Genomic DNA, 25,309 nt, shown 5'->3' on the forward strand with positions numbered 1-25,309 from the left:
CCATGTTCCACTCCCAGACGATTAGGAAATGGCCTGATTAATGTATCTGGCGGCTGCAAGTCTACAGACTTGGCCCTGGAAGAACCTGCTCTTTTTCATGTTGACCTTGCCTCCAATTAAGTCAAGTGGGACGTGTCCAGGAAACGTGCTTGCCTGAGACCAAGGTGACAGCCTGAGGCGGCTCAGGCTGAGTGCGCCGAAGGGACAGACGGGACAGACAGAGGCCAGCTGGCCCGAGCCTGGCCAAGTTGTGGTGTTGCCCAGGTCCAGGGTACATTGGGTCCACTGCAGCCCACGAAACCAGCCCAGCGCACTATACAGTTAGGAGTTGGCCTCCAGACTTCCTCCACTGGGTTCAGGTCTAGTGAGTCACCATTGTTGATTCTAGAAATGGAGGAGCCGCCTGGAAGGGGCAGAAAGGTGGACTTCAGGTTGTAGGATTTCCTGTTCCTTGTGCCCTCCTGCCTTGGCCCGTGCTTGTCCCTGGAGCCCCCAGCCTTCACGGAGACTCCCTTCCTGACGTTTACACCCGCCGTGCTCTCATCAAGGCCTATCCTAGGTCCTGTTTTGCCAGGAGCAGCTGCTGTGAACAACCCACAAACCATGTCTATTTGGTTGCAGGGAATGGGGCCCGAGGCTCCTGCAGAAGGAGGGTGGTCCTTCCTCCAAGGCAAGGTAGCTAGAAATAGTGCTTCATAGATCATTAGCACCTTCAAGGGAAGTGATAAAGGTATTTATGCTTAAAAGCTCATTGCCAGCAAGGTGGGCAGAGTGGCACTGAGCCTAAAACCTTCTAAAGTTTTCTCTTCCCCTCTTGACCCTGTGATTGCCTCCTTTCTCTGGACAGCTTCTGATCTTAATTCCGTATGGACTATTTCTGTATGATTATTAACCATTTTCCGCTTCTCTCATGACCCACGCTAAGCTTTGGGACGGCGGCGGGGAGCAGAAGATGTGGGGATGTCACCTTGTGGGGTCCCCTGTCCCAGAACCTTGTTGGTTTTCTCCCCTTTTTCTTCAATGATTACGGCTTCCTGCCCACTTCTCCTCTCCCTCCCCGTCACCCCTAGGTCAGTTCCAATCTGAAGTGAAGGCCATTTCCATCTTCGCCCCCAACTGTCTTCCCTGATAGAACCTTCAGTGGCCCCTGTCATGTTCAGAGTGCAAGTCCTCATCTTTCCAGTGACCCAAAGTCAGATGAATACGGCTTCACCACCTTTCTGACCCCATTGGTGACCTCAGCCACATGGGCCACGGCTCTGCCGTGGGCAGACCTGCCTCCTCCTGCCTCCTCCTGCCTCCTCCTGCCTTCTCCTGCCTCCTCTTGCCTCCTCTGGCCTCCTCTTGCCTCCTCTTGCCTCCAGGTCTTTGCACAAGCAGCTCTCTCTGCTGGAAACCTCTCCTGAAAGAATCCACATAGTAACGTAAGGAGAAGACCCAGTCCCTGACCTTAGGGAAAGACAGATCTTCTCAGTGCCTTTCCCATAATCACAGCCCATCTTCCCAGACACCATCCAGACCCCTTCCTCGTTCAGGCTTGTTTTGGTTTCCTGTTTCTTCCTTGCTTTCTGCATGACTAGGACTGACACAATGCATAGTCCTACTTCATTGTTTTCACCAGTCCAATGGGTGACAAATGGGTCTCAGTGTTGTGGCTATGCTGTTGTTTTGCTGGTTTTCACACTTTTTAAAACAGCTTTATTGAATATAATTGACAGAGCCACAATCTCCCCGTGTAAAGGGTACGATTCAGTGGTTCTTAGGATATTCGCAGATCTGTGCCACCATCACCGCAGTCAACCCGAGGATATTTTCACGCCCTCCCTGTCCCTCTCCCCGACCAAGCAACCACGACATGGCTCTCTGCTACAGATTTCCCCATTCTAGACATTCCTATAAATATAACCCGTATGATATATGGTCTTTGCTCCTGGCTTCATTCACTTAACCATAATGTATATAAAGTTTACCCATGTGGTAGATCCATCAGTAATTCATTCCTTTTTATGGCTTCACAATATTCCATGGTGTGAACACACCTTACTTCGTCTGTCTGTTCATCGGTTAGAGGACACCTGGGTAGCTTCTACCTTCACCTATTAGGAATAATGTAGCGTACATTATTTGTAATGTATTGTACAAGTGTCTACACTATTACTATTTGTAATAGTGCTAGTGTTAATAGTTTCCTGGAAGGTGCTAATGATCTATGAATAGTGTAGACATTCGTACAAGTGTCTGTGTAGATATGTGTTTTCATGTCTCTTGGGTTTATACCCAGGAACAGAATTGCCACTGGCCAGTGGCGTCACTCTGTGGTTAACTTTTGAGGAGCTGCTGGACAGTGGTCCACATGGCTCCCAACTTGGGCACGTCCTCACCAGCATGTGTTCCTGTGTGTATCTTTATTGTGGCTGTCCCAGTGGGAGCAATGTGCGCTGCCTTGTGGTTTTGAGCTGCGTTTCCCTGCGTTGTCTAGCATCTTTTCCTGGGCTTTTTGGCCATTTGTACATTGTCCTTTGGAGAGATGTCTGCACATATCTGGGTTGTCTTTTCACTATGGAGATGGAGAATTCTTTATATATTCTAGATGCAAATCTCTTATCAGATACATGACTTGAAAATGTTTTCTTCCATCCTGAAGGTTGTCCTTTCACTCTTCAGAAGCCCAATTTATCTGTTTCTGTTGCCTGTGCTTTTGCTGTCGTGTCCAAGAGAGCGCACAACGTGTTGGAGTGTACAGGGCACCCCCAGTGAGCACATGTATGGTCAGTGGCATGCCGACATCTCGTGAGCCTGAAGGCCCTAAGAGAGATGAGGAAGAGATGAGACAAGCTTATATGCTTCCCATCAGTTTGTATGTTTCCTAAATCTGCAGAAAATCCCTTTTTCCCTCTTACCTTTGCTTTACCAGACTTTCTATCACTGTCCTCTTTCTATCACTGTCATTTGTGTTTTTTTCAGGCACTATTCATTCTCTCTTTCCACAAATATTTGTCGAGCATGTACTGTTGTACATCAGGACCTGTACTAGGCCACATGAGTTGGGTATCAGCCCTGCTATCAAGGACAGCCCCACCCCCCACCTGTTCGGCTGGGATTTGCTGTCCATCCTGATACTGTCCTCTTCTCTGGAACCCTAGACAGCCACTCTGACCCTGGGGATCTGTCTCAAGGCTCCATGGGAAGGAGATGCAGGTCTTCCTCACAAAAGCGTGGAGACCCATGGATAAGGAATTGCATTCATTCCAAGGATCAGGGCTGGAGCTCCTCCTGGGCAGCAGGGGCCTGTTACTACTTGTTGAGTGAATAGGTGGTGGTGCCCATAGATTCACCCTCCGTTCTAAGTGGAACTTGAAACCCAGGCTCGTGTTGCCCTGGGTCACTGCTTCAGCATTTTTCTGGGCTGGATGAGCAGGGGAGCTACAGTGGTGTCAGGCAGGGTTCATTGCATCTGCTACGGGGCTGGCACGTGGCATAGGCTCCAAGTAGCATCGGGGAGAAGCAGCACCAGGATGAGTGCCCCGTGACCCCTGGGGACACCTCAGGGGTGTCCCAGTCTGGTGTTGGAAGCCATGCCAGAAAACGCTATGGTAATCCAGGTTTTACCCAAAACCAGCTCAAGAAATGTCTACGGGAATGTGTGTTAGGAAAAGCCATGCTTCTCCCCAGGAACTGGTCTATTCACTTCTTGCGTAAAATGGGCAACTATAACCCGTCGTGTTTTATTTTTCTTGGTTTTACTGCCGTGGTTCTCAAACGTGGCTGCATGTCAGGCTCACCTGAGGGGCATTTAAAACGCCCAAGTGCCCAGCTGTTCCCCAGGAGAATTTAATTAGAAACTGCGACCAGGTACCGGGCTTTGTGTTGTTTTTTTAAATTCCCCAGGTGATTTGTGTCTGAGGTTGAGAGCCAGTGGGACGCGGGCAGTTTAGAGCCAAACGTCTGACTTGACTTTGCTGTGTTCCCCCCCTCACCCCCCACTTTCTCTGTTTGTCTGGTTCCAGCTCCCCATCCTAAGCTATCTCTGATCCTCATTTCTGTTGGCTCATGGACAGTCGAGTGGCCTTTGGCTTAAACATGGCCTTTCTTTTTCTTTTCTTAAGATTGTATTTATTTATTCATGAGAGACACACAGAGAGAGGCAGAAACACAGGCAGAGGGAGAAGCAGGCTCCCTGCGGGGACCCTGGGATCATACCCTGAGGCAAAGGCAGGTGCTTAATCACTGAGCCACCCAGATACCCCTATATACATGGCCTTTTGTGGCTACAGTAGCTGCTGTAAATTGGCTCTACAGGGCTGGGAACACGCTGCTCGGTGAATGGGGGGAGTGAATGTAGTCATTAAAAAAGCAAGAGGCAGAATGGAATTGCAGTGGTGTGTTTTGTTTATCTCTAAAGCTACATTTTATGAAAAGTGGGTTTGTTCAGAGGAGGAAAAAGAGCTAAATGGAGAATGTGACAGGAATTCTGAATCCTTCTAGACATCCTCCATATACCCGGGGACGTGGGGACCCTCTTATTTAGGCTTAATTTCACTTTAAAACTTTTGTTTTCACTTATAGTAATTACTTTTTCCTGAGGAACACAGATCCCTGGCTCTCTTCTTATTCAATGATTAGCGCTAATTTTTACTAAATAAATGAAACAGAGAGGAAGGGAAAAGTGGGAGGGTTTCCTCCTTCACCAAAGGGCTGGAAGTCAGGAGAGGCAGAGAGGAAGCGGGCAGGGGTGTGGGAGGTCCGGCCAGTGGTGTGGACAGATGCACAGAGGTACACGTGGCCTCCGGGGTGGGGAAGTCTGAGGTGGGGCATAGGGAGGCAGCCTCTGTCCCTTGGGCAGACTGGCTGCCCGCATTCACCAGGGACTATAAGGATTTCTTGGAATGTGGGACTTTCTGTTTTAAAATCTGATGGGTCCTGGGCAAACCAAGACGTTCCGGTCACTGTAACTACTGGCCGAGGTTATAGCAGTTGCTTAGTTACTAATTTTTGTTTGGAGGCAATTGTGGGCAGGAAGGGGAAGTGAAGGAGTCCTGGGGTGGGGGCAGGAAGTTTGGCCTGGCAGGCAGTGGCATGGATTTGAAGCTCCAGGGTCTATACTCTGGGTATACCCTGACCTCACCCATTTGTCCTAATCCCTGGTTAAAGGGTGGGCCTGAGGAGAGCCCCCGAGAGAGAGATACGGCTGAGAACACAGGCTTTGGGCTTGTAGGCAAGAACACCTGTCTTGAATGTATTCTTAACCCCAAACCAGGACTTGCTTACAGGGCCGAGACTTAGCCTATCATCTGTGTGCCCTTGTCACTTGCGTGCCTGGTACACCATGAGGGTCTAGTATGTGTTTGTTGGATTAAACCCAGTCAAGAGAAAGCAGTGTTTGGTGTCTGGCTCTACATTAAGGGTTATGAGTATTTACAGAAAGATTGTCATCACATTATCTCAAGATATCATAAAGGACATAAAACATACAAAGTATTAAAAATTTGGGAGTAACATAAAGTGGATTTGTTAAATCGTGTTGTATTTGGGTTCAGAGCTGCCTTTCAGAGAGGCCCCTTCGATCCAGACTTGATTCAAATAGTGTAACGGGGGGAATAAGCCAGAATAAGCCAAAGAAACAACATTTGCAACTGCAGCAGGTCACACTGAGCTATGTAGGGAGCAAGAGAGGAGGCAGTGACGTGAGCATCAGTGAGCGATGCTGGGGTAACACATGACCCTAAATCTCAGTGGGGAGACATGACCGAGACTTATTCCTCTCCCAGTCTATGTGTCCATCATGGGCAGCTGTGGCCTGTTTGTTCCCGGGACTCCTTGCTGCAGAGGGTTAAGAGACGGTTTTGGAACACAGGGCAGCTTCCAAACCTTCCCTTGGGAGGTGGCCCATGGCCAGGTCTGACATTAGGGCTGGGGTGTGCAGGAGGGATGCCTGTAGGGAGGGAGGGGATAGCAGGAGACAGGCAGAAGGACACTGAGCAAGTATAGCCCTCGCTGGGGCCTTTGACCTGAGCCCATTACGAAGCTTCCAGCTGAGAAGCCTTCTAAGTCAGGGAATATTAGAAACATTCTGGAGTGAGGGCGACTGACTGCACTGTCCTTGAGCATCCAAAGTCCAAGTGATTGCTTCTTGGTCTACTTGATTCAAAACCTGATTCCTTCTTAAAGGGAGAGCACCCATTCCTGGCTTCGTAGCTCCCTTCTCAAAGGCACCTTTGATTTTGAGGACAAATGATGCCATGAACCACCATGCATATTTACTTGCCTCTACCACGAGGTGCTGGTTATTTTATTTTTTTCTTTTAAGGATTTTTAAAAGATTTTATTCGTGAGACACAGAGAGAAGCAGAGACATAGGCAGAAGGAGAAGCAGGCTCCCTGAGGGGAGCCTGATGTGGGACTCGATTCCAAACCCTGGAATCACAAACTGAGCCAAAGGCAGATGCTCAACCACAGAGCCACCCAGGTGCCCCCACAGGTTCTTAAATAGGGTGCATTTTGGTCCCCTGAAGTCCTGTTCTCAGCCACGGAAGTTCTGAGACAGTAGCTCTGCAGACAACTCTGGGCATCTGTGTTTTGATGAAACGGTGCCCCTGGGGCTTCTGATGGTCCCTCCAGGTTCCAAACATCAGACAAAGGATTTCACCAGGAGCTGACTTGACCTCCCTTCCAGCTCCCACTCACTGGAGTGGCTCTGGGCCTGCTTCTGGGCCCAGCCCTGGTGGAGGACCCCAGGATCAGGCTGAGGAAGCTTGAGCAGCAGCAGACTTAGGTGTCATTTGTTGCCTCCTCCCTCCCCAGTCTCTGACAGTTTGAGTTGTGAAGCTTCTGGGGCAGGTGAGGCCACTGAGAGTCTGACGGCCCCAGACTCCCATCTCCTCTGGTTCTGATCTCTGGTCAGACTGTATGTGGCAGAGGGCCCTGTGCCCACTGCTGTGCCCCGTACATGGTGAGTGCTCAAAAACCAAGGCAGGTCAATGTTACAGAGCTTTCCTGCAGCCGACCTGCCCTGTCTCTCCCACCTGTCACCACGGCTCCTGTCTTAGTCACTAAATCCAGTGATGGTGCTAGGAGCCCTCCCCTCCCCCCCACCGACCTGGGAGTTGGTCTTCTCTGCCTTGTCAGCAGGGCCGGTGGGGCTGTGGGGAGACGGTGAAGGTTCCCCATCACAGAGCTGGTGGCCAGCCCGCCACACACCAACTAGCATGCAGGTGATGAGCTGGCCACAGACCTGTGGACGGTGGTCAGGTTCCCTGACTGCTCACCGTGGCTCCTTCTGAGACCAGGCAGGGGATGAGAAGTCTGAAAACGAGAATGTCTTTAGAAGCTGATAGTGAGGAAGGGGCTGGAAGAGTCGAATCAGAACAGTAATTTGTGTGCAGAACCTGGCACTGGGCTACCCGACATAATTTTTTTTTTTTTTATTGGCTACTAGGAAGGCTTAGAGATTTGGGAAATTCCATGGGAGGGCCCACCAGGCCCTACCTGCCCAGTACCCCCAGGGCCATCTCTGCAGTAAATGACAACTTCCTTCAATAAAGTGGCAATGAGGCTTCAAGGCATGAGAAGGGAGCTAACAATGAATAAGACCAGGCCTGGCAGGCCCATATGAGCATTGTCACTGTACCCCTTCACCCCCAATGAAGCTGCAGCCTCCACAGATGGGGTTTGGGGTGGGGACTCTGGGCCCCACAGGGGAAGAAACATGGTCACGGAGCAAGAGAGTAGGGAGCAGATTCAAACTCTGATCCCCCAGCCAGCGGGTTTCCCCGGTAAGGTACGGACAGACTCCTGTTCAAATACCTGGGCTTATTCCGGTTAAGAAAGTGAGAAGCCATTCAAAAAGACCGCGTGATGAATGATTCCATTTGTAGGAAAAGTTGGAAACACACACAGAAAGTAGCTCAGTGGTTACTGAGGGCTGGGGAGCAGACAGGGAAATGGAAGTAACAGGCATGGGGCTTCTTTCTGGGGTGATGAAAATGTCCTAAAATTGGTTGTGGCCATGGCTGCACAGCCCTTTGAATATACCAAAAGCCATTTTATCAGGCACTTGAAATGGATGAACTTACTGCTTGTGAATTCTGTCTTAATAAAGCTGTTGAGAGGGACCCCTGGGTGGCGCAGCGGTTTGGCGCCTGCCTTTGGCCCGGGGCGCGATCCTGAAGACCCAGGATCGAATCCCACGTCGGGCTCCCGGTGCATGGAGCCTGCTTCTCCCTCTGCCTGTGTCTGTGTCTCTGCCTCTCTCTCTCTCTGTGTGTGTGTGACTATCATAAATAGATAAAAATAAAAAAATTAAAAAAAAATAAAGCTGTTGAGAAATGAAGGGGAAAAAAAGCAAGCGTCTTGGTTTCCAGGGGTGCATATAACAGAGCACCACAAACCGGGGGGCTTGGAGCCACAGAGATTGATCATGTCCCAGGTCTGGCGTGAAAAGTCTGAAATGCAGGTGTGGGCAGGCAGGGCTGTGCTCCCTCTGACAGCCCTTTGGGGGATCTGTCCCAGGCTTGTCTCCTCAGGTCCTAGTCACCAGTCTTCCCCGTGGCTCCTCCCTGTGTATATGTCTGTGTCTGTGTCCAAATTTCTGCCTATTTTTGTTTTTTAAGTTTTTATTTATTTGACATATAGCGAGAGTGCACAAGCAAGGAGAGTGGTAGAGGGAGAGAAGCAGGCTCTCCGAGGAGCAGGGAGCCTGATGCAGGGACTCGATCCCAGGACCCTGAGATCATGACCTGAGCAGAAGGCAGACGCTTAACCTGCTGGGCTACCCAGGCGCCCCCACACATTTCTGCATTTGTAAGGACATCAGTCATGTTGGAGCAGGGCCACCCTGGTGCCTTCAGTGTAACTTGATTGCCTCTGTAAAGACCCCCTTTGCAAATAAGGTCACGTTCAGAGGTGCTGGGCGTTAGGGCTCTGATGTCACTTTTGGTGGAGAGGACACGTTTCGACCCAGGAGAGTAAGGAAGGGTATAATGCATTCTGAGAGAGACTTCTTTTAAAATTGTTAATATGTTTGAAAAGTTCTAGCTCCAGTTTTTGTGTTCGTTTGATTTTCAGAAGAGTTCATTGAGATGGAATCCCTTTAGCAATGAACCTGGAGATGGGGGCCTTCCTGTTCTTCCATCTTTCATGGGGATGTCTGCAGGCAGGTGCTGTGCCGGGGCCACATCTGGCCACGTGGGGGCTACCTGCACCCCCACCTGCGTGCCCGGCTCAGGCCTTGGGCTCCTGCTTGTAGGTGACACGACACGAGGTCAGGGAGCAGGTTCTGCAGCTGAGGTGCAGAACCAGCTCTTGCTCTGGGCGAGGGAGGGGAAGGGGGTGGCGGGAGCTGAAAACCAGTTTCCCCTGAGGTGTCCTAAGGACACTTAGAGTTCCACAGTGGGGCCCTGTGCTTGGCAGAGGCTCAGCTTCCCCACGGCTGATAGATGCAGAAGGTTTGTTTTGTTTTTTTTAAATCAGGGCTGAAATTTTTCTGTTGTGGGTTCACTGTTCTTCACGCACCCAACAGCCATTTATGAGAAAAAAGGAAGCTGACTCTGCGGTGTGGTGGCTCTCCCTGTCCTAGGGCACCCCAGCACTAACTGGGGCCAGCTGGTCCCATCCCACTGGCCCACCCCCTGGTCCTCAGCTCAGAGCCTTCAACCCAAAGTGATGCTTCCTCCCTGAGCACACTGGACACCTATCTGTCGAGCTCATCACAGGAGCATGTTCTGGAGCTCCAGGCTTATTCCCGCAGTGGGACTCAAAAGCTTCTCCAGGGCAGGGCCTGTCGCTGGTTCCTGTTTGGCTCCAGTAGGGCTTGTACCGGGTAAGGCTTGCTGAACCCTGGTCAGTGGGTCTATTCAAGGCGGCGGCGGTGGCGGTATCCAAGCCCTCTACTGGCCCTTCTGCCGCTTCTTTTGCTAGAGACTTCCGTGGGATGTCCCCAGTTCTGCTCCAACCCCAGACCTGTCCCAGAGGTGGTTGCAAGTGTGTGTTTTCAGAGCTTTCTTTTGATTACCTTTTTCCCCTTCCTACTTTGTCCTGAGGTGCAGTCTTTGAGGCTCTGTCTCATCGTTGTGTGAGATGCCAGGTAGAGGGCTCCTTTTCACACCTGCATCGCATGTCATTACAATGGGCTGTACTGCTTCCCAGGCTGTTGGTTTCCATCAGTTCCCAGGTCCTGTTTACCCCCTTAAAACTCAGACCAGCACCCACACAGCCCACACTACATGCCAGGCTGTGTCTGTCTGTATTTAGAATACAGGTGTGTATATGCATGCACATGTGCGTGTGTCTCTCCATATATACATCACATACGGCAACCAGGTGGGGTACGTGTGGTTGTTATTAATCTCATTTTACAGAAGAGGAAATGGTGGTACAGAGAGATTCGGTGCTTGTCCAAGGTCACAGTGCTAGCAGACGGCAGGACTGGAATTGGAACCCACAGAACAGTAATGTCAGTTTAAAAGGATGAGTGAAGACTCTTCCCCATCAGAGTGCTCAGGAAGATGAGTCCAGCCTCAGAGAGGACATGCTTGGGGCCATGGTTAGAAAGGGCAATCTGGAGGGAAAAATTGCTTTATGCCCCAGTGTGATTTGTGTTGGTTTCAATTAAATTGGGAAGACTGGTGCGTGTTAGGCAGCAGCCTGGCTTTCGCCACCTGGGCCCAGAGCCTTCTGTTCAGTGGTGCCTTTGAGGCGCTTTTAGGTCACAGACGTTCAGAATTGGAGCACCTGCGTGATACAGCCAAGCTCAGCCCCTCAGCCAGCATTCAGCTGTGGGTGCGCTGAACCTGGCTCTGGGCTTAAAGGGGAGACCTGGTTGTTGTGAGCCTTCCATTGGCAGAATGTCCAGGGATCGAAGAGGGAGCCTCATAAATCCAGGGACTGTCCCACGCCTGTTTTTCTTACCCTGTTGCTGCTTACCTCTCAAACCCTCAGCCTTACTCTTTTCATGAAGCTCTTTTTCACGGAAGTCTTTTTTACAACTTTCTTCCAGTGCAGCCTCTCCTGGAAACTTCTGTGGAGGCTGCTGTCTGTACCACGTGAGGCACATCAGCCCTCAGCCTGGTGGTTCCTTGTGTCCATGATTCTCCTCCCAGCCAGGACTCAAGTTCCCGGGGTTGGAGGCCCCTGTGTTTCGTGTTCTGTAGTTGGGTGCCCCAGGAGTGTTCCTTGTTAGGAGATGGACCACCAAGAGGTAGAGCAAGACCCGGTGGGGGGGTGGGGAGCTGCAGGGGCTCTGACAGACTGAGGGGCCTGTATTGAGGCCCAAACCCATCCTGTTCTTGACTGCAAGAAAATGAAAGAGGGAAAGGAGGGCCTTTCTAAGGGCCATGCGATTTCTTTGCAAGGCAAGGACACTCGAGTCCCAGACGGTAGACACCCACTCCTGGGATCTGAGGAGCATTCTCCTTGGCCAGTCAATGGGCCTGGATGAGACCGAGACCGTGCAGTGGTGAAGACAGTGTGTGCTCTTCAGAGCTATAGGGTGGGCCTGGGAGTTAACATGATGGGCGCTGGAGGAGCTAGGGCAGGGGATACGGGAGAGGCTTTGCAGCCCCTGGGGCTGGGGTGGGCTCAGAGAGGAGCCTGGCAGAGGAGAGGTCCATGTGGGCTTCGGCAGGCAGATACCCGTGTGTGCATGTGTATTTGAGTGTGTGCGTGTGTGTGTGTCCTATTTACCCCCAATCCACCCCTACGCCCTCAGTGTGCATCACCGTTTTGGCTGCCAGCACAGATGGCAAGTCCTTCCTCTTCTACCATCTGTTCCCTGTACCTTCCACACCTAAGACTTGTTCAGACCGAGTCTGGAGAGGTCACCATGGGGCCACGTGAACAAGCCCAGCGAGCTTTCTGGCAGGCAGGGCTCAGCCCTTCCCTATCAGTTAGGGGGGTCAGGATCCTGGCCCCCTCCGCACCCAGCTCCTGGCCTGGGGCAGGTCACTTCCTGGTGGGCTGCCTGGGATTTAGAGCTGGTGTACTAGTCAGCGGAGCTGAGAGCTGCAGCTCTACAACGGGGGAGGCAGTGGGCTCCTACACACACATGCACACATGCACACATGCATAGTCTGCACACACACAACACTTCTGCAAGTGGGAGGCTCAGGACCTGCCCTGCGCTGGAGGCTGCGGGGAGTTGGAGGCCTGAGATGAGTGTCCACACCTGCAGCCCCATCAGGTAGTCTGAGTCTCTGAAGACCTTCGAGAGTCCAGAACTTGGTTGTGAAAGATGGAGAGTTAGTTACCCTTGGCAGGGTTGGGTTTGGTTTTAGCTCCCCTCCGTTGGAACCAGGGCAGGGGAGCTTGAGGGTTGTGTGCAAATGTGCATAGTTCAGAGCTGCTGGTTCTGTGTGGCTAGAGGGATCCTCCTGGGAGGGACCCCGGAAGCTCAGCTGGCAGACGTCCGGGTACTTTGTAAAGTGTGGCGGCCTCCAGCACTGGAAGTGAATGAGGCTGGGTATCCCCCCACCCCCCTCCAGCAGGTGGCATACCACCAGGAAAGGACTCTTATGCCAGAGTTTGCCAGACCCCCACAGACGATGTTAGGCCATAGGTACAACCTATTCCTGTAGCTCAAGGGAAGTCTTGCTGCTGCCTTGGGCCGTGGAAGGGGAGGGGTGGGGGTAGGGGGGAGAGGTGGGGGTAGGGGGGTGGGGATCTCTGGCGGGTTTATGCAGAGGTGCTACAGCCTGTGCCATCCCTTATGAGCCAGCCTGAGCCAGCACTTACTTACCTTGAACACTACGCACTCCTCCGAGGGAAAAGAGCTCAAACGTTTCTTGAGCTGATTCGCAAGTCTTCCAGTATAGACTTTAATAAGGATGTTGGACATGCTGAGTAGTCTTTGTCATCTTGATTCCCAGCTGGGATACTTCAGAAGCTATCAGACTGCCCCAACGTATTGCAGAGGGCTCATAGAGTCAGGAAGGCTGGCCTCAGGCTGTTTGTAGGAATGGGATTCCAGAGGGAAACACCATAGCCGTCGGCACCCCTGCGCGACCCAGGACATCTCAGACACTGTTTCCAGTGGACAGCTGAGCCAGCACCATGCTAACACCAGGCTGTGCCCCCCCTTCTGGGCCGAAATACAAGCACAGCCAGTACAGCCAGGAATCGGGCACTGGGCCCAGGGAACCCTTGGTTTCAGTGTCTCTGGCTTCCCTAGGCATAGATCTGGCAGCCGCAGGATCGCTGCCGGGAGTGCAGGGCCAGCAGTGCTGGCCACCAACAAAAGGAGAGCGATAAGGCTTTGCTGAGCAGCTGCTGTCGGTCTGCAGGATTCTGTGATTAGCGTGATACCCAGGCCTGGCACCGTGGCCAGTACGGATGTGGGGTTGTGGGTCCCTTTGCTGTTAGAGCTGTGGCTGTCATCAGGAGATGAGGTGGGCATGCAGCATTTGGTGTTTAGGCTCATGGCTGAAGATGGCATGGGATTTGGCAAAGGGTCTGTGCCGGATTCCTAGGATGCTCAGAAATCGAACCCAGGTCTGATACCCATGGCAGGCAGGCAGGGGCACCCTCCTTCCCCTGTGTGAGTGTGTTTTTAGTCTTCGGTGGCACTTGCACAGCTGAGGTAGTGTGGAGTTTTCCTTGCCATATTTCCCATGTTATTTGTAGTCTTTGAAGTCACTGCTGTGATTTCCTTACCCCGCAGTGCATGACTCCATCAGAGCACACGAGATAATCCCATTCCTGCACGTTGGGTGGCGTCAGAGCCTTCCCCACTGTTGCATGGCCCACCTCTGTGCCTAAACCTTCACTTGCCTTTTAGGACGGACCCCCTAAAAGGGAACCTTCCAACTTCAAGAGTGAGCATACCCTCTTATTTTTAATTACACGAGTAACAAACAATAGCCTGTGCTACAGAGAGACCAGAAGATACAGATAAGCAAAAATAAATAAGTAAATAAAAGGGAGTGGGTGTGAACCTGTTAAATGTGTGGAACACAGCCAGGCTCTAGAGGGGATGGACTTGTGATTAAATCCTGGTGGTGGAACTGATGTGTCTGTCATTTTGGCAACTCAGCCTCTCTGAGCTCCAGTTTCCTTGTTGATTAAAAAAAAAAAAAAAGTATTATTTTACCCATTTCCCTGTTGTGCAAGTTGAGACATTTGTAAATACCCAGCACTAAAAATATACTCAAGAAATCAATTCCAGGAGAGAGAGGCTGGGTAATAACTTACAGATGTTGGGAAAGCCTATTGAGAGTGATGGGGGACCCATGAGGACTGTGGGATACAAAACCAGGCATGCAAAACCAGGCAGAGTCAGTAGTGTGCAGGAATGGGGTGCTGAGGGGCCCATGAGGACCCTGGGCAACAGCTTTGTGCAAGCTGGAGCAGTTGGAAGATTGGGCAGCCGTGGCTCACTGCAGAATGTGGCTTTGTTCTGCAGGTAGCATGGAGCTAGTGTTCTGGTTTTTGTTTTATTTTGTTTTTGCTTGGTCATTTTTGGTCTGGTGAGGGTACAAGGGCAATACTCGGAAAGCAGTGTTTAGGAAGATTGATAAGTGAAGGGCAGGTGAGTCAGAGGGGATGTCCCACAGGCAGGAATATTCTCAAGGCCAAAGATGGAACCAACAGCAGCCTTAGGCTGTACAAATGTCCTCAGTCCACTGGGCCTCTCCTTCAGGAGAGCAGACCTCCACCCTCCACGGGGAATAGGTGGAAAAGCTGCAAGCCTGAAGAGGAAGCAGGGACGTAGGGTGCAGTGGAGGATTGGGGAGTGGGAATAGATGCAGGTGAAAGCAATAACTGTATTCGTGGTTGGTAGCTTGCAGGCTGGAGTGGGGTTGTTTATGCTCCTCAGTCTCTAACAGATAATGCCAGGTACCTGACACATGGAATCACTGGCAGTCAGAATTGCAGAAAGTCATTCACAGACTATAAGTCATTTGCAGGCGCTTGTCTCCAAGTGCAGCAGGCCTTTGAACGCTTTGGATGGCAAAGCCCATTTCTCTGGCATCTCCAGCATTCCAAGCAAAACTAATTAGCTTTTTTTCCCTCGGGTTTGTTTGTATACTTTGGAATAAAGCACAAAATAAAACAAGCCTAGCTAACCCAGCGAGGCTAGTCCCAGAACCAGCAGGAGAAAATATTGTGATTGGCTGGGTCTCTGGCCGACCCCTCGTACCACAGCCAGGGGGCTGGCTGCAGGGTGGTGGCGCTCCACTCATCCCTAAACGGCACCAGCTTCTTGCTAAGCTGTGAGTTTACACTAGCACAGCCCTCTGCTTCCAGAATTATCGTGTATGTCCCAAGTTGCTACTTGTTTTTGTCCAAAAGCTTGCTCGTCCATTATCCCAACAGCAGCCCTGGGAGATGTGCAGAGTGAGTGTTTTCCCTAAGAATATTTTCTCAGAAGAAGAAGACCTGAGGTTCAGAGAAATGGTTTGTATCTGAGCTGTTGTCACAAAATGTCTGTGTGTAGGTCTGAGAGGGCCCAGAGGTCCTTTAGGTAACACGTTGCTCAGTCTGCAGGCAAGAAAACAGGGTTCAGGTTCAGCATAACTGGTACCCGGAGAGATCCTGGCCCCATACCCATGCCTCTGATCCCTCGGGCCTCAGAATGGGTGTGTTATTTGGGTGAACAGTGACCAGCCTGTACCCTCTGGGCAGAAAGAAACCTTAAGAAAACCACAGACTTCCAACTCTATTAGGAGTTTCCCGAAGTCCCAAACTCTCAGTTGCCATTTTGTTCATGAGCCTTGGACGCCATGTGGCGTTCCTTTCTCCCCATGAAGCATCCTGCATACCTCCTCCACGGCTGTCCCACTCTACCCTTCACATTTGTCACCCTTTCCTGAACCACAGATCTGCCAGCTAAATCCTGTCATAGAATCAAAGAACAGATTCTTCCAGGAAGACTCCTCCTCCGCCTGAGTACCTGCTCACTGTCTTTTGAAGCAGTTTCTCCACTGCTGACAAGCTTAAGTCATTAGTAAGTTTTATTTAATAATGAGCATCGCAGGCTTCTGAAGTGAGGACACACATTTTCTCCCTTTATGAAGAAGATTTTAAAATATATTTTTAAGTAATCCCCCAACAGCGTAGGGCTCGAACTCACAATGTGGAGATCTAGAGTCACATGCTTTTAACCACTCCTCCGAGTGAGCCAGCCGAGTGCCTCTCCTGCTCATTTTCTCCTAATCTGTTTTCTTCCCAGCCAGCTTGCACACTCCCCAGGGAAGTGTGTGAAGGTAACCCAGGCTCTGTTTCAATCAGGTATGGGAAGACATAGAGACACCAAGATGACTGTTGCGAAGGAAGGCGTTTCCATCCTCACAGACCCCTAGAAATAGGAGGCTCAGCACACCAGGCGGGACCACGCAGAGAAGCCCCAGGCTGGGTCAGGAGGCGCAAGGTGTGCGAGGAAAATGTAGGCAAATGTAGGCAATTGTGGTTTGTGCTGGAAGGATCTGGTGAGGCAGGGCAAGTGGGTTTGGGATTGGCTGGTTGGCATCATTTCAGCAGGCTCTGGGTGCAGCGGTGCCCCTCGCTGTCTGGTGCTGCCCCGGGTGATTAATGCAGGGGGAGGAGGTCGGTCGGGCGTGCATGCGTGTCGGGGCTGTTTTGCATCTGAAAGTCTTGCTCCCAGGTGAGCTATTCACTCTCTCTAGGGAGGGGCTAACCCCAGGAGGGTGGTCCCACCTGGGGCTGCGGGGAGGCCACAGACGTCAGAGCCTCAGAATTACAGAAAACAAGACGCACTGGATACAGGCAGGGCCCATGGTGCCTTCCAGGTGTGGGCAGGGCGGAAGGGCTGTTGGGCAGGGCCGTGGCCAGAGAGCAGGATGCATTCCCGTTCCCAGGGCAGGGCTCCCTGGGGAGTCCGGGTGGCCGCAGCCACTGTGTCCTCTGAAGCCAGCCGGCCTCGGCCGGTGTAGATGGGGACGCGCAGGGGCCCTGCCGGCCTCAGGACCTCCGGCGATGATGCCACCGGCTGCTGCATCATCAGCCTCTCCTGCCTTCCTTAGCCTTGCCGCCTGTCTTTTTAAGAGCCCTGGCCCAGCCCCCCCCCCCCCCCCCCCCCGTGTAGTGGGACTTGCCTCCCCAGCAGCCCCGGGCACAGGTGGTAATGACAGCTGGCTGCAGTCCCGTCACTGAGGGGATCTGCCCGCGCTCTGCCTGCGTGTTGAGCAGCACAGCCCCTCTCGCCAACAAGACTGTCGCCGGCGCTGTCTCGGGCCAGCTCATGCTGTCTGCCGTCCGCTTGGTGCGCTGCTCTGGGGACTGGGAACACGCCCAGCCCCGGTCCCCATCTGTTGCAGACGAGCGGCGGTGGCGGCTCGGGGAGCGGCCGAGCCCTGGAACCCGCGGGTGCTGAGGGGGCTGGGCGACCCGACTCTCATGGGCCTCTGGAGCGGGCGGCAGGATCTGTCGGAGCCGGAGCGCTGCGCCTGCGGCCCCCGCAGCCTGTGGGCCCGCGCACCTGCAGTCGGCACCGCCACCGCGCCAGGACACCCCGGGACCCCCTGGGGCTGAGTAAGCCGACCCCTGAGCCGATCCCCGAGTGCGTGGTGATTGTGCGTTTCTGTGTGCGCCCCCCGCCCGTGCTTTGTCTCCTCTCTTTGCCAGACTGATGCTGAATCGTCGCTTTGTTCTGCGGGGGCCTCGTATTCAGTTGAACACCCCCAGGTGGAACTCAGCGTTCCTTCCCTACCTCCGGGCTCTGTGTTTTCTCCTTACCTAACTTTTCCTGGGGATTGAAAGAGGATAGTAGCGAAGGTGGTATGTGTGTGGGGGCGTGTTCCCTCTCCGTGTTGGCCCCTCCTCCCCCGCCGGGCCGCCCTGCCCGGGCGCTGGAGCTGCCCGCTCCTGAGTGCGGCTCTGCTCCGCGCCCCACCTTCCCACCTCGGAGACAAGTTCCCCGCTGAAATCTCAGCAGAGTTGGCATCCTCTGCCTTTCTTCTCCCACTTCCCGAGTCATCACTTATTATTCAATCTGTCCCCAAACAGAAAGGGTTGGGGATGGTGTGGGAACCCTAGGACCCCCCCCCCCATGTTGTCCTTTGCAGGGCTCTTGACCACACACCCCAGTCCACTGGTGTCCTGCCTGGCGAGGGCGAGCTCTAGGAGGCATACTTGTTGCTTTTACCTTATGGAGAAAATATTGAAGAAACAGAAACTGGGAGGGAGCAGGCAAGGAAGGGAAGGGGGAAGATGGAAGATGTGCTCACCCAGGACTGAGCCGAGGCTTGTCTGCTCTCTGGTCTGGAGGAGGCAGGTGGGGGCTGAGAACCCGGGTCCGCAGAGCTGCTGCTGGAAAGGACTGTCGCCCCTCAGCCTCCGCTAACACCCAGGCTTGCGGCTTGGAGCAGGCTGCTGAGTTTTTCTGGTTCCCCCAAAGCCCCCTCCCTAAGCCAGGGGCCACATTAGTCGTATGTGACCGAACTTCAGCTCAGAGTCTGAGATTGGTACTTGGGTCCTACCAATTGAGGCCAGGGGTTGGGCTGGGGGACCCGGCAGGGGCAGGGGCAGGTAAATAGAAGAATGCGGCTTGATTCTGTGCTTCTGGACTTAACACAGGAGAGAGAACAGAATTATTAGACAGTTTCAAGACTTGGGGAACAGTAGAGGATTGAGTATGGCATCATGGCAGGTGCCAAGCGTTGAAAACACTGGTGGGTCCAGGGGCAGCAGGGCGCAGGCTTACCTCCCTGAGTGTAGGGGAGACCCCAAAACATAAATGGAGGGCATCTCAGGTGCTGTCAGGTGTGGCTAGGGAAGAGAAATGCAGGGGTAGACAGGAGGGAAGTGAGCAGTCAACCCAGGAAGCTTCCTGAGGGAAGCGATGAACAGATTGCAGCAACAGTGCCTCATGGGCTTGGTTAGCCTCTCTGGCCAGGCTGGCTCACTTCCTGACCCCACAGGAGAGTGGCACAGCTTCACACCTCTCCTTTGCTTCTGCAGTTTGCACAGGAACTTGGCTGGAAAAATTTAAGGTGGGGGTTTTTGTTGGGTTTTGGGTTTTTTTTTTTTTTGTTGTCATCGTTTTGGCCCGACATGAGGTCTATGAGACAGGTGGAAGAGGACACTGAATGTAGCATTCATTCGGCAGAGGTCACTGAAAGCATCTGGCCTGCTTGCCTCACCTACAGAAGAGACACTCCATGCCCCTGAGGCCCAGCCTGGTCTTCATTGAGGCAGGTGTGGGGAAGAGGGAGGTGAGTAGAGAGGACAGCTATGTGGATGTCACCCCTTATCATGGACTCCAAAGCTCTGGTCCCCAGGCCAGTATTAAGTCAACTGTTTACTGAAACAAACTCTTGAGTGCTACGTGCCAGGCAGTGGCCATCCAAGATGAGCATGATGCTGGGTCTTGACCTCCTGGTCATTAGTTCTGGACAGCTGGGGATCCCTGAAAATGCACGTTCTGATTTTGCACCCTGATTTCAGCTCAGTGGTTAACAAATTAGGATCTTTCTTGGATTTTTCCCACCTCCTTACTGTTCTCTTTCAAACCATATATTTTTCTTCCTTGAAAAGTGTTGCAATCTGACCTCCCCAGGACACCCACACTGACAAGTCTTGACCCGTACCTTCCAGCAAACCCCCTTAGCACTCCCTCATACATGGCCTGTGGGCTAAGATGGTGGGTTCATGCTTATACTTTTTTGTTTTATGCATTATTTTGTATTAGGTTGTGTTCAGTTAGTTCTTGTAATGATACATTCGATTGATCATTCGATTGATCATTTCCTATGGTCAGTTAGGGCTTTCGTTTCTTAAAGGAATTTGTCTCCAAATCACCTGCTATTAGCTCTTCATGCTTTGGTAAGTGTTTATTGACTATGTATTAGGCACCAGGTGCCACAGATGGCATTTTCATGGACAGTAATGATGTCAGTTCTCATGACAATCCTGGACACGTCCCTCATTTTACACAGGAGGAAATTGAGGCTCTGTGAACTTCATCTATTTGCTAAGATTATGGAACCGGTATATGGCAAACTAGGGTTCGGATTGAGGCCCTCTGACTCCAAAGTTGCTGCCCCCACACCTCCTCCTCTGACTCCCCCTGACTCCTCCCCTGCTCCCTGTCTCCCTCCCTCAGACCACCCCCCAGCCTCCTCTCCAGTCCTCCCCTCCAGCCTCCTCCCCTCCCCCCCAAACCTCCCCTGAATCCCCCCCCCACCACCAGCCTCCTCCTTTGCCCCCTGTCTCCTCCCCTGACTCCCTAACTGGCCTCCTCCCTTACTCCCCCACCTCCTCCCCCCTCCTCCCCTGCCCCCTGGCTTCCTCCCCTGTCCCCCCCCCCACCTCTGCTGCCTCCTCCCCTGCACCCCACATTGCACTGTAGGAGCACATGGCAAACATCCAACAATGAAAATGTGTTTATTAGCCACCATCAGGTTGTGGTGACCAAGCAGGACTTACCAGCCAGTGTTTCAGTGAAGGCTCTAGGCTTCCCCAGCCCTGAGATGCTGAGGCCTTGCCTTTCTAATACCAGGGATGGCCAGCATGAATCCATGGATGTTCTGTGTTCTTGGGCATACCTTCCCTCTGCCTGGGCAAACTTCTTTTCCATGAGTGTGACTTAAGGCCGTAGAGCCCTAAAAGAGGTTAAGGACAGAGTACGGAGCTCTAACCTCAATGACTAAAATTTGGGGTTTTGAAAAGGGAGTAGTCATAAGCACCTGATGCTCGAGAACCTGGCGAAGTTGCCTCCTCAAACCCAGAGCCCCCTGGGCACTGGGCCTGGGAGTCAGACTTGACTTCAGGTCTGTGTCCTGCGCTCTACCAGCTGGGGACCATGGGCAAGTTATCTCACCTTTCCGAGCCTAATTTTTCTTCTGAAACTGGAGATAACCACAAGACCTCACAGGATTGGGGTGAGACCAGTTGATAAGGGCCAGCTCCCCACCTGTAATAGGTGCTCAATCAGCAGCAGCCTCCTGGTGGTGAGTGGTTGGTTGTGGAATGTGGGCGCCGAGCCCAGCAGAATTCCTCTCAAAGCAGGACCTTGAGGTGATCTGGCTTTCTGATAGAACTCTCTGGATCTCATCACTTTGATTATTCACCAGGGAGTCAAGGCCGGGGGGCTGGGGGTTCAGTTGGGCCCCTGTAGTTCCCATGCTGTCCCAGTGAGGCCAGTTCCCCACCTGTCTGAGCAGCTGGTCAGGCCCTCTCCGTCCCTCCTGCCCCACCTGCCCCACGTGGACATGGTCATCTACCATCTCGGCGTGGCTCCCCTGCCACCACCCTTTCCTGAAGGTCACAGTGGCATGTTTGCATCATCTTCCTCGGATCCTAAAACCCTTCCTTGATTTCCCTTAGCATCTTTCACCCTAAGATAGAGCACACGGAGGGGTAGGGAGAAAGTAGAAGAAAACAAAGTCAGACGTGGGTTCTTGTTTTGATTTTACTTTGCGAATGAGGTATGTGGTGGCATTTTATTGCTTCGTGTCTGCTTTTAAGGGAGTCTGCCATCTGCCTGGTAATAATGGTTTCATCTCGTTAGTCACCCGTGAGTTAGACTCACTGTGCAGATTCCAGTAAATAAGAGAACAGACACTTGGCGAGTCAGAGCAGAGCCAGCCCTGCCGCCTGCAGCTGCCCTACTGCCGTGTTGGGGGGCTGACCACACAATGCGGGGGGCTTCCAGGCAGCCCGAGGAGGGTGGAATGGAGAGCTGTGGAATTGGGGTTCCACATCCTCTCCGATGCTGGTCTACCTTTTATTTTTGGTTCTACCTTTCTATGGCTCAAGAGCCCCTAGGACAGGGTTTCGCTGCTTCTTGCAGAGAGAACCAGAGAATCAGGAGCTGAGGAGAGGTAAGACAAAGCATCAAGCCTCAGGAAGCTCTGTGGAGCTTTTCCTTTTCTCCTAACCCCAACAGCTCCTGTTGACCTTAAACACCGACGTTCTCCTTGCTTTCTGATCTCCATTGGCTGAGTCACATTCATAGTCACATTTTCATGGCTGGAAGTGAACTTGGAGCTGACACTTGTGTGGGCATTTGGGGTAGTGGAGATGGCCCAGGCAGAGGCTGTGCTGGGATGGCTTGTGTTCAGGAGGAGGTCGTGAGGAGACAGGCGGACAGTTTCCCTCACGTAGTGTAGGGACAGTGCACAGCCCACTCCCCCAACCAGGAGCAACAGAGTCTCCTGTCAACCATATGGGGTGTGGGACTCTCCAGAAGGAAGAAAAGGTGATGGAACACAAGGTACACAAAGACACTTTTCTGGAGAGTGTGCCTCTGCCCCTGCCCTCAGCTCTGGGAACCATTGAGGTAGAGGCCCTGGCGCTCCACATGAACCATGGCCATCTGATGCTTAAACCCTGCCCACCTCATGCTTCTTTTTTTTTTTTTTTAATTTTTTAAATTTATTTATGATAGTCACACACACACACACACACACACACACACACACACACACACACAGAGGCAGAGACAGGCAGAGGGAGAAGCAGGCTCCATGCACTGGGAGCCCGACGTGGGATTCGATCCCGGATCTCCAGGATCGCGCCCTGAGCCAAAGGCAGGCGCTAAACCGCTGCACCACCCATGGATCCCCCCACCTCATGCTTCTTATCAAAGCTCTGAGATGTGTGAAGACGTTTTTTAAAAAAATATTTTATTTATTTATTCATGAGAGAGAGAGAGAGAGAGAGAGAGAGAGAGAAAGAGGCAGAGACACAGGCAGAGGGAGAAGCAGGCTCCATGCAGGGAGCCTGATGTGGGACTTGATCCTGGGACTTCAGAATCATGCCCTGGGCCGAAGGCAGGCGCTAAAGTGCTGAGCCACCCAGGGATCCCTGTGTGAAGACATTTTTAAAAATATTTTCACCAGTAAGGATCAGAAGGGTGGGGGCACCTGGGTGGCTCAGGTGATTGAGTGTCTGACTCTTAATTTTGGCTCAGGTCATGATCTCAGGGTCATGAGATCGGGCCCCAAGTCTGGCTCTATGCTCAGCATGTTCTATGCTTGATAGTCTCTCTCTCTCTCTCTCTCTCTCTCTCTCTCTCTCTCTCTCTCCCTCCCTCCTTCCTTTTCTCTGCCCCTCCCCCTGCTTGCACACACTCTCTCTCAAAATAAATAAAATCTTTAAAAAAAAAAAAAAGATCAGAAAGGTGATTTCTGCTTATCCAAAGTGTCAAGTTAACTATAACTGTGATGATCCTTAAAGCGCCATCCCTGACACCTAAACCTGCCCTACCCAGCTTTGACAGAGAACAGGTATTTCTACAAAGGTGAATTTTCTGGATGACAGGATCTCCTCACCATAAAGAGTTTTTGACAGGCTCCGAAGACAGATGAGCTTTCCTATTTCAGAGTCAAGATGGAGCTGATAGGGAATCTGGATGTGTCCTTGGAGGGGTGTCTGCATTTTAGAGAGCAGGAATGATCTGCTGTTTAGGCCCAGCAGACAAAGATGACAGGGCAACTTCTAGCACCGAGATGCTGTGGGGAGGGCCTGGCACAGCACCCACACGGGCCCCTCAAACACATGGCTTCTGGCTTCTGACATGAGTGCTGAGGGCTTTTTGATGACACCGCTGCTGGTGCTGTACCAAGTTGGGGAGTCGGGGCTGGGTGGGGGGGCTGGACTGGGTAGAAATTCATCCTTTTGAACAGATTTTCCACTCAGTCTCCCAGAGCCCTCTGTCCCCTGGTGGGATTCGCCCTTCATGTTAGGCCCAGACCCAAGCCAGGCGCTGACCCAGAACGGGCCGGGCCTGGCTCAGAGCTCGCCGCAGGCATTGCCAGCATCTGTCACCACCCACTCACTCTGAGTCACCCCACACTTATCTGCTCGCATCACAGAGCCTTGAAATGCACTCACCAGTTGGTCTTCCAACACAAACCCTGGGGAACACTTGGAAAGAAGGGCGGGTCTTGGAGGAGGAGAGGAGGGATGTGCTCCATTTGGCCTGGGATGTGGGTAAGGGGCTCTGAGTGCCCCAGTCAGGACCTGGGGACACCTCTCTTCTGCCCTTGGGATAGTGTCAGGATGTCCCTTGGGCCTTGGTTAGCAGCCACCTGGCAGCTCTCCCCAGAAGGACTTGCTCCTTCTCCTGACTGCATAGAGAAAGGGCACTGGGCCATGCCGGCACATAAAAATTTGTTTTTCCTTTTTCACTTCTCTTCATTCTCAGATCTCTACCTGGTAGATGAGAACCATCTCCCCCCCCCCCCCCAACCCCCAACCCCGCCACACACATATACACACATACTCGCCCCTGCTGTCTCCTAAGTGGGGAGAAAAGATTTCTGCTGGTGGATGGGAGCCCCAAGTGGCCCTGGGGGCTTCTTAAAGTGTGTGTGCATTCTGGGATTCCACCCCAGTCTACTGAATGGGCTCCTCAGGGATTCTCAGCAGCATCTTCCATGCTCTGAGGACTGGCTTTGTACTTAGAATGGATTGAATTGGAGTCAGCATTTCCTGTCCTGCTCCTTTATGTAAAAAGAATATTCTAGGGGCACCTGGGTGGCTCAGTTGGTTAAGCATCTGACTCGATTTCAGCTCAGGTCATGATCTCCAGGCCTGGGATTGAGCCCCACATTGGGCTTTGCGCTCAGCAGGAAGTCTGCTTGTCCCTCTGCCCCCTCCCTGCTCATGCTCTCTCTCTCTCAAATAAATAAAATCTTTTTTTAAAAAAGAAAATTCTGCCTAGGGTCCAACTGAACACTGAGAATAACAATTTCCCCCCAAATCAGCTTTCTCTAGTTTAATTCATGGAGATAGAGAAGGAGATCATTGTGCAATTGAAAAAAAAAATCCAAAGAATATTATTCAATAATCCCAAATGCCTGGGGACTCTGGTTAACCCAGAGTTCTGAGAGCTACCAGCTATATCTTATTTAGAATGCTAACTGTTAAAAAAAAAAAAAATTAGAGTACTATAAAATGCACTTAACAATGAAACAAGACACATCACTCAGTCTCTAGTACATTTAAGGCCCCAGTAATGCCACTCTAACAAAATCTTGATGCCAGTGAGTAAGACGTCCGGTTGCGATAAGCTAGCTGTAATCAACCTTCTTCATCACGTTTAAATATTCACCATGTTCTTGCTTTTCGGGGATCCCTACACTTCCTACTTGGCTGGAGTTAATACAGGGGTGGTGGGGAATTGTGGCCTCAGCCCATGAGGGCCTCTGGGCATCCCCTTCCCCACCTCTGGGGCCTTCCTTTATGTCTAGGGTCCTCACCCCAGTGCTCCCCAAATTGGCCTTATCCAAGCACTTTTTCTGTCTGACCATCTCTACTCAACCAAAAATTTTTTTTTTTCCTAGGCCATCAGGGCTTTTTTCTGAGACTAGCTAATCCAGGAATCTACCAGTTCAGAGAAGGGGTTCATTTT

General features: G+C 52.1%; 1 protein-coding gene across 8 annotated transcripts in view; it reads left to right on the forward strand.

Annotated features, from left to right (window-relative positions):
• Positions 1-25,309, forward strand: part of PRKAG2 (protein kinase AMP-activated non-catalytic subunit gamma 2) — a 268,736-nt gene that overhangs the window by 31,257 nt on the left and 212,170 nt on the right. The window contains exon 1 of one of the 8 annotated variants that reach the window (XM_041753792.1): positions 17,136-17,481. The exons of the other annotated variants lie outside the window; for them this stretch is intronic. The gene's annotated coding sequence lies outside the window, so the exon portion shown is untranslated. Of the gene's footprint in view, positions 1-17,135; positions 17,482-25,309 lie in introns of those variants that run through there. 8 annotated transcript variants of the gene reach the window in all.

This window comes from Vulpes lagopus, chromosome 4, assembly GCF_018345385.1.
Source record: "Vulpes lagopus strain Blue_001 chromosome 4, ASM1834538v1, whole genome shotgun sequence".
Classification (NCBI taxonomy): domain Eukaryota; kingdom Metazoa; phylum Chordata; class Mammalia; order Carnivora; family Canidae; genus Vulpes; species Vulpes lagopus.